Source organism: Mus pahari, chromosome 10 (genome assembly GCF_900095145.1).
Source record: "Mus pahari chromosome 10, PAHARI_EIJ_v1.1, whole genome shotgun sequence".
In the NCBI taxonomy this organism is placed as follows: Eukaryota; Metazoa; Chordata; class Mammalia; order Rodentia; family Muridae; genus Mus; species Mus pahari.
The window spans coordinates 90,668,773-90,680,286 of NC_034599.1; the positions used below are offsets into that span (position 1 = coordinate 90,668,773).

An 11,514-nucleotide genomic window follows, 5' to 3' on the forward strand; every position below is an offset into this window, starting at 1 on the left:
TCCACAGAATAGAAACTGAAATAACCTTTTACACAATTAGCCACAAACACATTCCTGGAGTTTTTGCCCCCACACACGAGTATTGTCTAAACCATGTCTTCTTTGCAGCAGCGAGGCCCTGCCACCACTGTGCTTGGCTGAGTTCACAAATCTGCTGTAACCTGTAGCCTCCCTGTCACTTCTCTGCCTCTCCTCTTTAATCTCCTGGCTGTAACTAGAACCCCCTGCTGCTGCCATAGCTACTGCTGCTGCTGGAACCTCCTTAGCCACCTTGGTTTTGTGGTTTAGCAAAGTACTGGCCTCTGCCACCAGAATGGCCAGAGCTCCTGCCTCCAAAGTTTCCTCCCTTCATTGGCCCAAAATTTGAAGACTGATTGTTGTAATTGCCAAAATCACTGTAGCTTCCACCACCTCCAAAATTGCTTCCACTACCACCTCCAAAGCTGCCTCTGCCTCCTTTGTTGTTATAGCTGTCATAGCCGCCACTCCCAGCATAGCCACTGCCCTGGTTTCCATAACCCTGTCCATCACTTCCATAGCCTCTGCTTCCTCCAGAGTAACCAGGGCCACCTCCTCCATAGCCACCATCACTGCCAAATCCATTATAGCCATCCCCACTGCCAACATATCCACCACCACCATGGCTGCCACCAAAGCCACCATGACCACCGAAGAAGTTCCCTCCTCGACCAAAATTGTCATTGCCACCAAAACCGGAACCACTTCGACCTCTCTGGCTGGATGAAGCACTAGCCATCTCTTGCTTTGACAGAGCCTTTCTTACCTCACAGTTGTGGCCACTCACAGTATGGTATTTCTGAATAATAATCTTATCCACAGAGTCAGAAGTGACAAAAGCAAAACCCCTCTTTTTTCCATTGCCTCTGTCAGTCATAATTTCTATCACTTCAATTCTATTTTTCTCCTCAAAATAATCTTGATGGTGATGTGCTTCAGTGTCTTCTTTAATACCATCAACAAAGATCTATTTCACAGTTAAGTGGGCACTTGCTCTCTAAGAATCTTCCTTTGACACAGGTCTCTTAGGTTCCACAACTCTTCCATCCACCTTGTGTGGTCTTGCGTTCACTTCCTCCACAGTGGCGTATGTGACGAACCTAAAGCTCCTGGATCCCTTGGTGTTTGGACCTCTCATTACCACACAGTCGGTGAATATTCCTCATTGCTCAGAATGGCTCCTCCGACTCTCATTGGTTGTTTCGAAGCCCAGCCCTCTGATGAAGAGCTTCCACAGCTGTTCTGCTTCCACAGCTGTTCTGGCTCCCTGGAAGACTCTGACTTAGACATGACGTCAGGGTGATGAGAGCCTTCAGCGACGCTTCCTCAGCAGCATCAAAGAGCAGAAAGGAACAAGATAACGAATGTGCCCAGTACACTTTTAGTACACTGATTTGCTTTCGCATTTTTATAAAAATTACATATTTTCAGATACTTATTTTTCAAACTTTTGTTTAGTGTACAGAGACATAGGGTTCGAGTCATTATGTGTCATACTCTAGTTCATGTTCTGTTCTTACACATCTGTCTCCTATCCCTTATGTTTCCCAAAGTATTTCTCTTCTGTTTTCAACACACATATACACACACACACACACACACATAAACATATATGCATACACACATAGATACATGCACATATGCATATATACAAGTGCATACCACACACATACAGTGTGCACACATACACATAAACATATGTGCACACACATACAGACAAAACATACATGTGCATACATACATATAAACATATGTGTACACATACACACATACACACATACATATATATATATATATATATATACACATCTGCACACAAAATTTCTCTTGTTCCCTCCCCTTCCTTTAAATGCTCCCTCTTATTCCACTTCTATTTTTATTATCTGTTTGTCTATCTGTCTCTTATCTATCTAAATTTAAATTAGATTTTGATTACAGCAGAAAACATGATATTTGTGTTTCTGGATTGGGCTTATTTTGCTAACATGATAATCTCAAGTCCCATCCATTTGTGTGAATATCAAAATTGCATTCCTTTTATGGGTGAACAAAATTCCATTGTGTGTCTGTGTTCATTTTTCTTTATCCACTCATCTTTAGATGGCCATCTAGGCAGATTCTAGGTCTCAGTTATTGTGAAGAGTGAGACACTAAGCATAGATATGGGAGTATCTCTGTGGTCTGCGGACTCAGACATTTTGGGGTATGTACCCAGAAGTAGGATAACTGGGTTTTATGGGAGTTCTGCATTTAGTTTTCAGTTTTAGGAGAACATCCTTTTCTATGGTGGCTACACATTTATTTTACCAGCCACGTTCGAGGGTCCCTCTTTCTTCATATTCTCACCAGCACCTTTGCCATTGGTTTTCTTGATAATGGCCATTCTCACTAATTTTAACCAGAGTAAGATGACTCTACAAGTAGTTCTCATTTCCATTTCCATGACAGAGCTGACCACTTTCCCCAAATATTTTTGGTCATTCTTTTTATTTTTTTCAAGAACTTTCTAGTCAATTCAGTAGCCCGTTTATTGACTAGATAGGTTGCTTCTTTGGTGTTTAATTTTTGGAATTCTGTATTGATTCTAAATATCAATTCCTGGTTAGATGAATAGCTGGCAATGTTTTCTACAGTTCTGTTGGCTGTTTCTCCACTCTGCTGATTGTTTTGTTGGCTATTCAGAAGCATTCCAAGTGCCTGCAATCCCACTTGTCACTTGTGATTACTGCGTGCTGGGCTATTGGAGCTCTTTTTTTGGAAAACCCCTCCCCCATTGCCTGTACCCTGAGATATTTTCCTCTAGCTATTTCAGGGCTTCCATTAGATCATCATGCTATATCAATTTGGGATTGATTTCTGTGTGGGGTGAGAGACATAGACTAGCTTCATCCTTTCTCATGTGGATACCAAGCTTTTCCAGCAGTATTGACAGAAGAGACTAGTTTTTCTTCAATGCCTCTTTTCTCTTTCACTTAAAAGAAAAAAGGCTAGGTGTCTTAGCTGTATGGCTTTAATGGTGGGTCTTTTGTCTTGTTCCATTGGCCTATGTGTCTGTGTCTCTGACAGTCCCACATGTATTTTTTTAGTGTGGGTAGTTGTATAGTTTGCCATATTATGGTATCTGTAGCATTTTTTAAGACCTCTTTGGTTGATTAGGGTTTTATGTGTCCCTTTTAATTTAGAAGTTTTTTTTTTTTTGTCTTGTAAAGGATGCTGTGTTGCAATTTTGATGGTGATTGTATTAAATCTATAGATAATTTCAGCAATTTAGTAATTTTTATAATATTGATTCTGTCAATGCATGAACATGAGATCTCTTTCTGTCTTCTTCCATTTGTTTCTTTGAAGTCCTATGTAGCTGAGGATGACCTTGAACTCTTGATCTTTCTGCCTTCACCTTCCAAGTGCTATATTTTAGGCATGTATCAAGTCCAATAATATTACTTGGCAAATATATATACATGTGGTGTGCACTTGTGTGTGTGCATATACATATGTATTCATGTGTATAGGCTTGAGGTTGATGTTGTGCATCTCTCTCGACCGCTTTCCACTTTTATTTACATTACAGTTCTTGATTTATTTATGTTGAACCATCCTTGTACCCATGGTATGGAACAAACCTGATCCTTCCTTAAGATCTCAATGTGGGGGCTGGTGAGATGGCTCAGTGGGTAAGAGCACCCGACTGCTCTTCCGAAGGTCCAGAGTTCAAATCCCAGCAACCATATGGTGGCTCACAACCATCCGCAACAAGATCTGACTCCCTCTTCTGGAGCATCTGAAGACAGCTACAGTGTACTTACATATAATAAATAAATAAATCTTTAAAAAAAAAATCTCAATGTGTTGTTGAGTGTGATTTGCGTACACCAAGCCTTCTCTCACGAAGATACGAAGATATGAAGATATGAAGATATGAAGATACGAAGCTCCAGCAAATATTGGAAGATAGTTCCTGCATCCCCATCACTGATCCACTCTTTTTTTTTTAAAGTTTTATTTATTTATTATATGTAAATACACTACAGCTGTCTTCAGACACTCCAGAAGAGGGAGTCAGATCTCGTTAAGGATGGTTGTGAGCCACCATGTGGTTGCTGGGATTTGAACTCTGCACCTTTGGAAGAGCAGTCAGGTGCTCTTACCTGCTGAGCCATCTCACCAGCGATGGCCGAGTGGTTAAGGCATTGGACTTGAAATCCAATGGGGTCTCCCCGTGCAGGTTTGAACCCTGCTCGCTGCGGAAGCAAGTGCTTCATACTGATCCACTCTTAACCATCTATTATTCTTAAAATTAAATTGTAAAACCAACCCTCTCCATCCACACTTGTAAAAGTGATAAGGGGAAGGGGCACAGAGCACACTTGCACATATACTGGCACTCACACATCCTGTGTAGTGTGCAGTAAGCTGGGAGGAAGTGTGCACAGCTCTTTCAGTCCCTGCGTCTATGGATGGACAGATGTGACTCATGTACCTGAATCTTTCTCTTGCCAGATGTGTTTCATTTGCCATTAGGAAACCTTGGCTGACATATTTTTTTTGATGAGGTGACTAAACCTTCATTTCTGTAGGTCTTGATTCTTCAGTGTTTCTGCTATGTGTGTGTGTGTGTGTGTGTGTGTGTGTGTGTGTGTGTGTGTAATTGGGGATATGGGCATCTACTACAGTAGTACATTAATTAAATTTTTAAAAAATATTACATTTACTTATTGATTGTGTATGTGTATGTATGCATGTGCCATGGTGCATGTGTGCAGGTCAGAGGATAAACTGTGGAACTCTAGTCTCTTTCTCTGCCATGTGGAACTTGGGGCACAAAGTCAGGTCATCAGAATTGATTCCTTGACCAGTTCAGCTATCTTCCTGGGTCTTTTGTTTTGTTTGTGAGACTGGACCCTGTTTATGAAGCCCAGACTGGCCTTGAACTTGTGACTGTCCTGAATCAGTCTTCTAAGTGCTGTCACTCCTGGTACCTGCTACCATGCCTGCCTTCTATCATTTTTTAATATTGAACATAGAAATACAAAGAGATGATCCCAGGAAGGCATCTGTGCTTTTGACATAATCCCATTCATTTCAACTGAGTGTCAGAAACCTGGTTTTCCTTGGTTAGTTGGGATTAATTATTCCGGGGTAGTATAATTTCTTCTTCTTTGCTTGTTCATTTGAGGAAGCCAGCTGGTCACTGCTATTTGTCTCAACCTTCAGCTCAGACAAACCACATTAATAGATAATAGAAGCATTTGTATGTCCTAAGCAACTGAGATCTCCAGACCCATAGAATTCAAAGTCCTAGAGACAGGATTTAAAGGTATATTCATGTATTTCAGATATGACAGTGAAAAGAGCCGTTCTCACTTTCAATTTTGATTCCTGAATCAATGCATTCTGGCACCATTGATTGGTCAACATGATAAACATTGTTTTGCACCTTGTGACAGAACTGTCCTTCCATGGTATTGTCTCCCAGCTGTTTCTGGAACAGAATCCCCAGTAGTCCATCCCATCATTCTTTTTTAGAAGGATAGGTCATGAAATACCATGGGTATGCACTTATTGCTGCTCTTCAAGTGAATAGGTTTTTAGTCAGAAATGATGTGTGTGGGATATTATGATGATGGTAAGACATTTGCAATTCTAATGAATTCTGTTGACAGCAATTCAAGAAAAATGCAGAGAAGACAAACTTCTATCCAGGGTATATTCCTGGTCTACGAGGATATGTTCTTTCCCTCTTTGTGATGAAGTGGACACACTATAATGCATTGGTTGATGAGTGGTTAGCTAGGAGACCCAGGGAATTGTGCTGGTCTAGGGCTCATGGCTGTGTTCTGCCATTGGCAAGCCAGGTGCTTGGTGAAGGAGAGGCCATATTTTTGAGCCCGTGTTTAACTGCATCCTTGCCACGCTGCTCATTTTCTGCATGTTCTAAGATGGCTTGTTTCCTGTGTATATTATGATGAACTTCTCAACAGAGGCCCTTCTTTAGTGTGCATCATAGCTAGCTGGAGCATAGACATCTATCATCATGTAGTGAGTGTCATCTGGCACATAGACATCTATCACTTCTGTGTCACTCATAAAGGCTTAGTCTAACATCCTTCACAGAATTTAAGTTTTTTAAAATTATTACTTCTAAAATTCCTTTTTATGACATGACCGCCTTCTCTACGATTCTGGCCCTCAGTGTTGCAGATGTTGGATGGTTTGCTTTGTGCTGAAAACAACTTTTCCTAAGTTGTTTCCATTGTTAAAGCCCCTAATTTCTTTGCCTGTTTGAATTACTTAATTCCTGCTATAAACCTCACTCAGTGAATTTTTAATGTTACACATTCACATGTCCTTTTCTAGTTCTAAAATTTCTCCATTTTAAGAATCTCTCTCTCTCTCTCTCTCTCTCTCTCTCTCTCTCTCTCTCTCTCTCTCTCTCTCCTATATCAGCTGAGGATGTCTACACCTTCTTATTCAAAGAGGTCTTTGCCTCATGAGGAGTGACATTTTTATTTTTTTACATTAAAAATGCATTGTTTTATTTTCACCAACAGGAGTGGACTGCATGTTGTGGTAGGTGTGCTGGGCTCAGTTCAGGTATGGATGGGGTCGGGGGAGGTGATGACTTGGTGGCTGGAAGGGAATGAAGAGGATTAGGTAGGCTTGTGGGAAGTTCCGAGGAAAGAATCATGGCACGCTACAGCTAAGCCGCCAATAAGGTTGAGAAACTCTTGGAAATCTAGCTGCCCATCACTGTTGAGGTCCAGCTTCTTCATCATGCAGTCCAGGACACTGGGTCCTTCTGGTTCTTTGTGAAGGCGGCCAACTCCGTGTTCACGAAGGAAAGGAATGCAGCTTTGGAGAGTTGAGAGCTGTTTCCATCCTTCCCGCTGTACTTTTGGAAAACAGCAACATTCGGTGCATGTCTCCGTCTCTGTAGGCATTTTTGCCAAGTTGAGGAGCAAGGTCTGGCTGTGACTGCAACTGACGGAGGCTGGGACAGGAGTGGCTGGGCAGTGTTTTAAAAGCTCTTTACGCCCTTGACTTCACTGTCCGGATCATCTCAGAGTTTTCACCTGTAGAACGTGTTTCCTCTGAGAATTGATCACAGATCCTTTGAATATCAAGTACTTTAAAATTGAATTTTAGGCATTTTGAGCATTACATTATAAATCTTTTGGTCTCCTTATCTTCCACGGGGAATGTTGATTTATGTTATTAGCCGGTAATCAGCCTCATTAGGTTCAAAGTTTTCCCTTGACATTTGCGGATGGTGGTTGCAATGGAAGCCTAGCTTTTGAAGCCTTCACGTTGCCCCATGTGGCTCAGTTTCTTGTGAGTAGCACTCCAGGACAGGACCATGGATGACATTTTGACCTGGATCCCTCAGTCTTCGTGCAGCTGTGCTGCGCATGCTCAGCTGAGGGATGATGCTGGAACCTGAGGCCGGATGAGCACATCCCATCGTCCAGCTTCCTCCTCTCTATGATCTCCACACTTTTTACTGCCCAGGGATAGTTCCCACCCGTTCTTCATTCAATTTTCCCGAAGTTTTGAGGTCCTGGTATGGGACACAGGACTGCTGTTGGGTCAAAGTCAAAGGACAAAAGAGCAAAAATCTAGGAAGCTCATCTCTTGGAATGGATCGCTCTGCGGTCTCTTCTCTCGGATCTATCTACAGCTGCGTACCTTCTAAGTCTATGAGTAGTTTCTGTTTGTGTCTGAGTTTTCCACTGCAAGCAGTTGGGGGGGGTTGGTGGATTATTTCATTTTGTCTGGCTCTGGGCTTTTCAGACAATGAGGTTTTTCAGAAGTGTTTCTAGGGGTGCTGCCTGGGAAGCAGAGAGCCTGCTCATGCTTTTGTACCAGTGAATAGGTCACATTGGTGATGGAGAAGCTGCACCAAGGGTCGGATGGGGAAAGAGAATGTCTATGTTAGTGAAGTAAGGTTGGGAGTTTATTCCTTTATCATTGATGAACAAACATCCAGTTATTTTTGGAACATACTGTTGCTTTCTGTTTGCTGCCAAACACATTGGAAACAGAAGATTTTTTTTTTTTGTGTGTGTGTGTGTGTATGTGCCTAAAACATGATGTCTGTTGGTATTTAAATGGCAGTTGGTGCTTGGAGTTGCCAAGAGCTGTTGTAGGATTAGAGGAGTTTTTGTTTTGTTGTTGAGTTTCCTGAATGAAAGCTGGAACTCCTGAGGCAGCCAAATAATGGCCTCTCTTCCTTATGAGAACTAATGGAACCTATAATTTGAATAAGACTCTCTGTTTTCAGATAAGATACAGTACCCTGTTTTGGAACATTTATTATATCATTCTGTGATGGGTAGGTAGGTGGGGAGACACACTCCTTCCTTACTCTATTTAGAGCGACTTTTAAGAAACCTTGTTTCATCTTTTGACGTGTGCTGTTTATATAGAAAGGATTTATTTTTTTTTTAACTGCAGACTCAAGTTTTGCTCTACAGCAAAAATGAATCAGAGACGTTTGTTCCTTTGAGCCCCAGATAAGACAAAAGGGTTGTAACTAGAGTTTGTCCTGAACCCACAAGTTTTGCTTAGTAGGCGTTATACAAAAGGTCATGGTATTCAAGCCCCTCTTTCTCCTGACCCAGTTTCTCGGCACTCTGGGGACTGAGTTGTGGGTTGCAGGCAACTCCTTGGCTCCTGGCCTCAGTTACTGGAGGAGAAATGTCATAGCTGGGGTCGAGGCTTCTTCGATCACGGAATATTTTTGCAATTTAGGGAAACGGCTGGAGAGAGTAAATGTTGTAGCAGGCTATTTCTTGTATCTTGTGTTTGACAGAATTAAAAGACATGTAAAGCCCTTTGGCCAGTCTTTGTCACTAAGGGTTTTGAAAATGTTCATTTTATTCTAATTAAAAATAACCAAAGTACCATTTAGCCCAGAGAGAGAGGTGGCCTCCAGGCTGCTGGGTCCTGAAGTATTAGGCATATCCAATGTTCACAAATATTGCATGTCCTTCTAGGGGGTCCCTCCTGGGCAACAATTTCTTGTAGTAATCACTATGGCGATCTCAGTTTAAAGAAGACTCATAATGAGTACTCAGAGCAGGATGTTTAAGAAAAATTTGCATTTTGCCCACCAAGTAGTTTGCTGCTTACAGACTTGTGACAACATGGGTAGAGTCAGCCTGCACAATTTCATTTATAGATTAAATTTCCACCTTCTCTTAGGGCCAGAGTGCCAGCCAACTGGGCCACGACTGGGAGGGGTTTCTGCAGCAGTCTAGATCAGAAAGAACCAGTGACTAGTGTCTAAAGTCAGATCAACACAGGCCGTGTGGTGTGAAAGGCTACCTCAACAGGCAATGGGAGCCAGGTGGAAGGAAAGTGGTTCAGAAATAGTGATGTGGTTCTGTGTGGTCCCCAGCACTGTGGAACTCGAAGTTTACACTCACTAATAGAGTGGGTTAGGGTGAGGGCAAGGGACTGATGTAGGCAGAATGTCAGGTTGTGGTAAAGGGTTAGGACATCCAGTCACTGGAAGGATCTCTTCAACACTTATATCCAACATTTACACTAATTTTTATTGTCCTTGCTTTTTGCCATAGAAGTGGCTATAGAATTCATTGTAAAGAAACATTCTTCATTTTTAAAATTCCACTTAACTGCTTTATTTTAAAACATTTTAATTATACTATCAAATGTGTTAAAGGATACAGAAAGCAGAAAACACAAATTTAGATGACATGGAAAAGAATTGGGGATAAAGTGAAAATGTTCCAGGCCTTGGAGCTTCCAGGACAACTGCTTCTGGCCTTGGAGCTCCCGGGACAACTGCTTTCAGCATTTTAGTGAGTTGTCCTGATTTTTTGGTGAACATCCTTACAATCTTTTCCACATAAAGCAACAATTCCCCTCCCTGGCAAATTCTGTTTAGAGTCACTGGCTTTCAAAATGCACCAGGAGGGCCTACCTGAAACGGGCATTGTCCTGTGCACTGTTGATGGATCAGAGCTGCATGGGGCTTTGTCCTTGATTGCTGATGGGCTACTGAAGGCCAGAGAGGCAAGCCTGATCAAGATCAGAAAAGGACACATGACACCCATGAAAGGGAAGGCACAGGGTGCCAAAGAGACAAAGATCCCTGGCCATCTCAGGAGTTGCAGTTTGAAACATCACCAGGGAAGGTCATACCAGGACGGGAGCATTTGATGGCTACTTGGGATAGTGAGAGAGCATATAGGTACCCGGAGGAATAGAAAATATAAAATGCAAAGGTCCTGAGGGGAGAGGGTCAAAGAGGTCAGTGCATCGGGACTAGGGATTGAGAGGTATAGAAGAGGTCAGAGCAGGACTAGCCAACTGAAGTGGCTTTGACTTGTACTGGGGGCATGACGAATCGGCCAGAGGAGGCAAGTGATAGGGTCAGCATTTCACCTTAATCTGGCTTGCTCATGGATCCATGTTGCCTGTCAGAGAGTTGAACGGTTGAATTAGAAAATGGTACATTCTGACCAGTGTTTCATGTTGGTGCCGACAGCAGTATGGGCATGGGTTTGGCATAGGCAGAATCTTTGAAATCATGTTAAACTGGTAATCACTTACACTGTCTATATATGCTTTGACGTTGACCTTGTGGGCTGTCTAGGTGAGCCATGATAGATGGGTGAACACTCCAGTAAGCCAGCCGTACTTTCTGTAGCAAGAATCATATTCTGCAGGATTTGGAGGAACCTTCAGTTATGTCTGAAGTTATTGGATGTACTCTGCAGTGGTCCAACATTAGTTTGTCAATGTCTGTGGCATGTTTCATCCTGGGCAGCATCTGATACCACTTAGACAAAAGACCTGGGAGAGCAAAGCCCAGAACGATCTAATTAAAGTGCAAAGCTCTGCTGCCCATGCTGGTGGAAGGAGACTGAGTTTTAAATCAATGTCATCACAGTTGCTCGGTGGGGGAAGCATGACTCTCCGAGCACCTTCTGCGCTAAGATCCTATTATGATGATGGGTCTAAAAAATACACATGAGTTGTGCACACCCGAGGATAACAAGAACTCCAAACCATGACAAGTCCAATGAACTGTTTAATTGGAAAGGATTTTATCGGAGTTAGCTGCTGCTGCCGCCCTGTTGCCTCTCTGGCTATGATGGAAAGCTACAGAGTGTCGGTCAGCACCAACATATCCACAACCCAGTGGCAGGATAGAAGTATAAATTATGCTAAAATTAAAGAGGAAAGACTCAAGAAACAAAAACATTTAGATGAGTATGGCCTCCAGAGTCTTCCGTGGCCAGCAGGCACTGAGGGTCTGCTTTGACATCACTCCTTGTCCACCGTCAATCAAGGAAGGAGGTTGCTAAGGAAGAGTTGCAGGGGTGGGTGTGAGGGGTCCTGCCAATGCATTGCACGGGCAGTGTCAGAGCAATGAGAGGCTGACCCCTCACTGGGGGCAAGCTCCTGCTAACTATACCTTCTCTACACTGCCCACGGTCCTGTCAGAGACCTAGGGGGTACTCTGGA

At 42.7% G+C, this 11,514-nt stretch overlaps 1 non-coding gene and 2 pseudogenes across 2 annotated transcripts; 1 reads left to right on the forward strand and 2 right to left on the reverse strand.

Annotated features, from left to right (window-relative positions):
• Positions 1 to 214: 214 nt before the first annotated feature.
• On the reverse strand, positions 215 to 1,308 carry LOC110328230 (annotated as a pseudogene). The gene has a single exon (XR_002380859.1). The product of XR_002380859.1 is annotated as a heterogeneous nuclear ribonucleoprotein A1 pseudogene (transcript).
• A 2,874-nt stretch (positions 1,309 to 4,182) lies between these two features.
• Trnas-uga lies at positions 4,183 to 4,264 on the forward strand. Its single transcript has one exon. It is a non-coding gene; the product is annotated as a tRNA-Ser (tRNA).
• Positions 4,265 to 6,668: 2,404 nt separating this feature from the next.
• Positions 6,669 to 6,959, reverse strand: LOC110328420 (annotated as a pseudogene).
• Between the last annotated feature and the right edge of the window lie 4,555 nt (positions 6,960 to 11,514).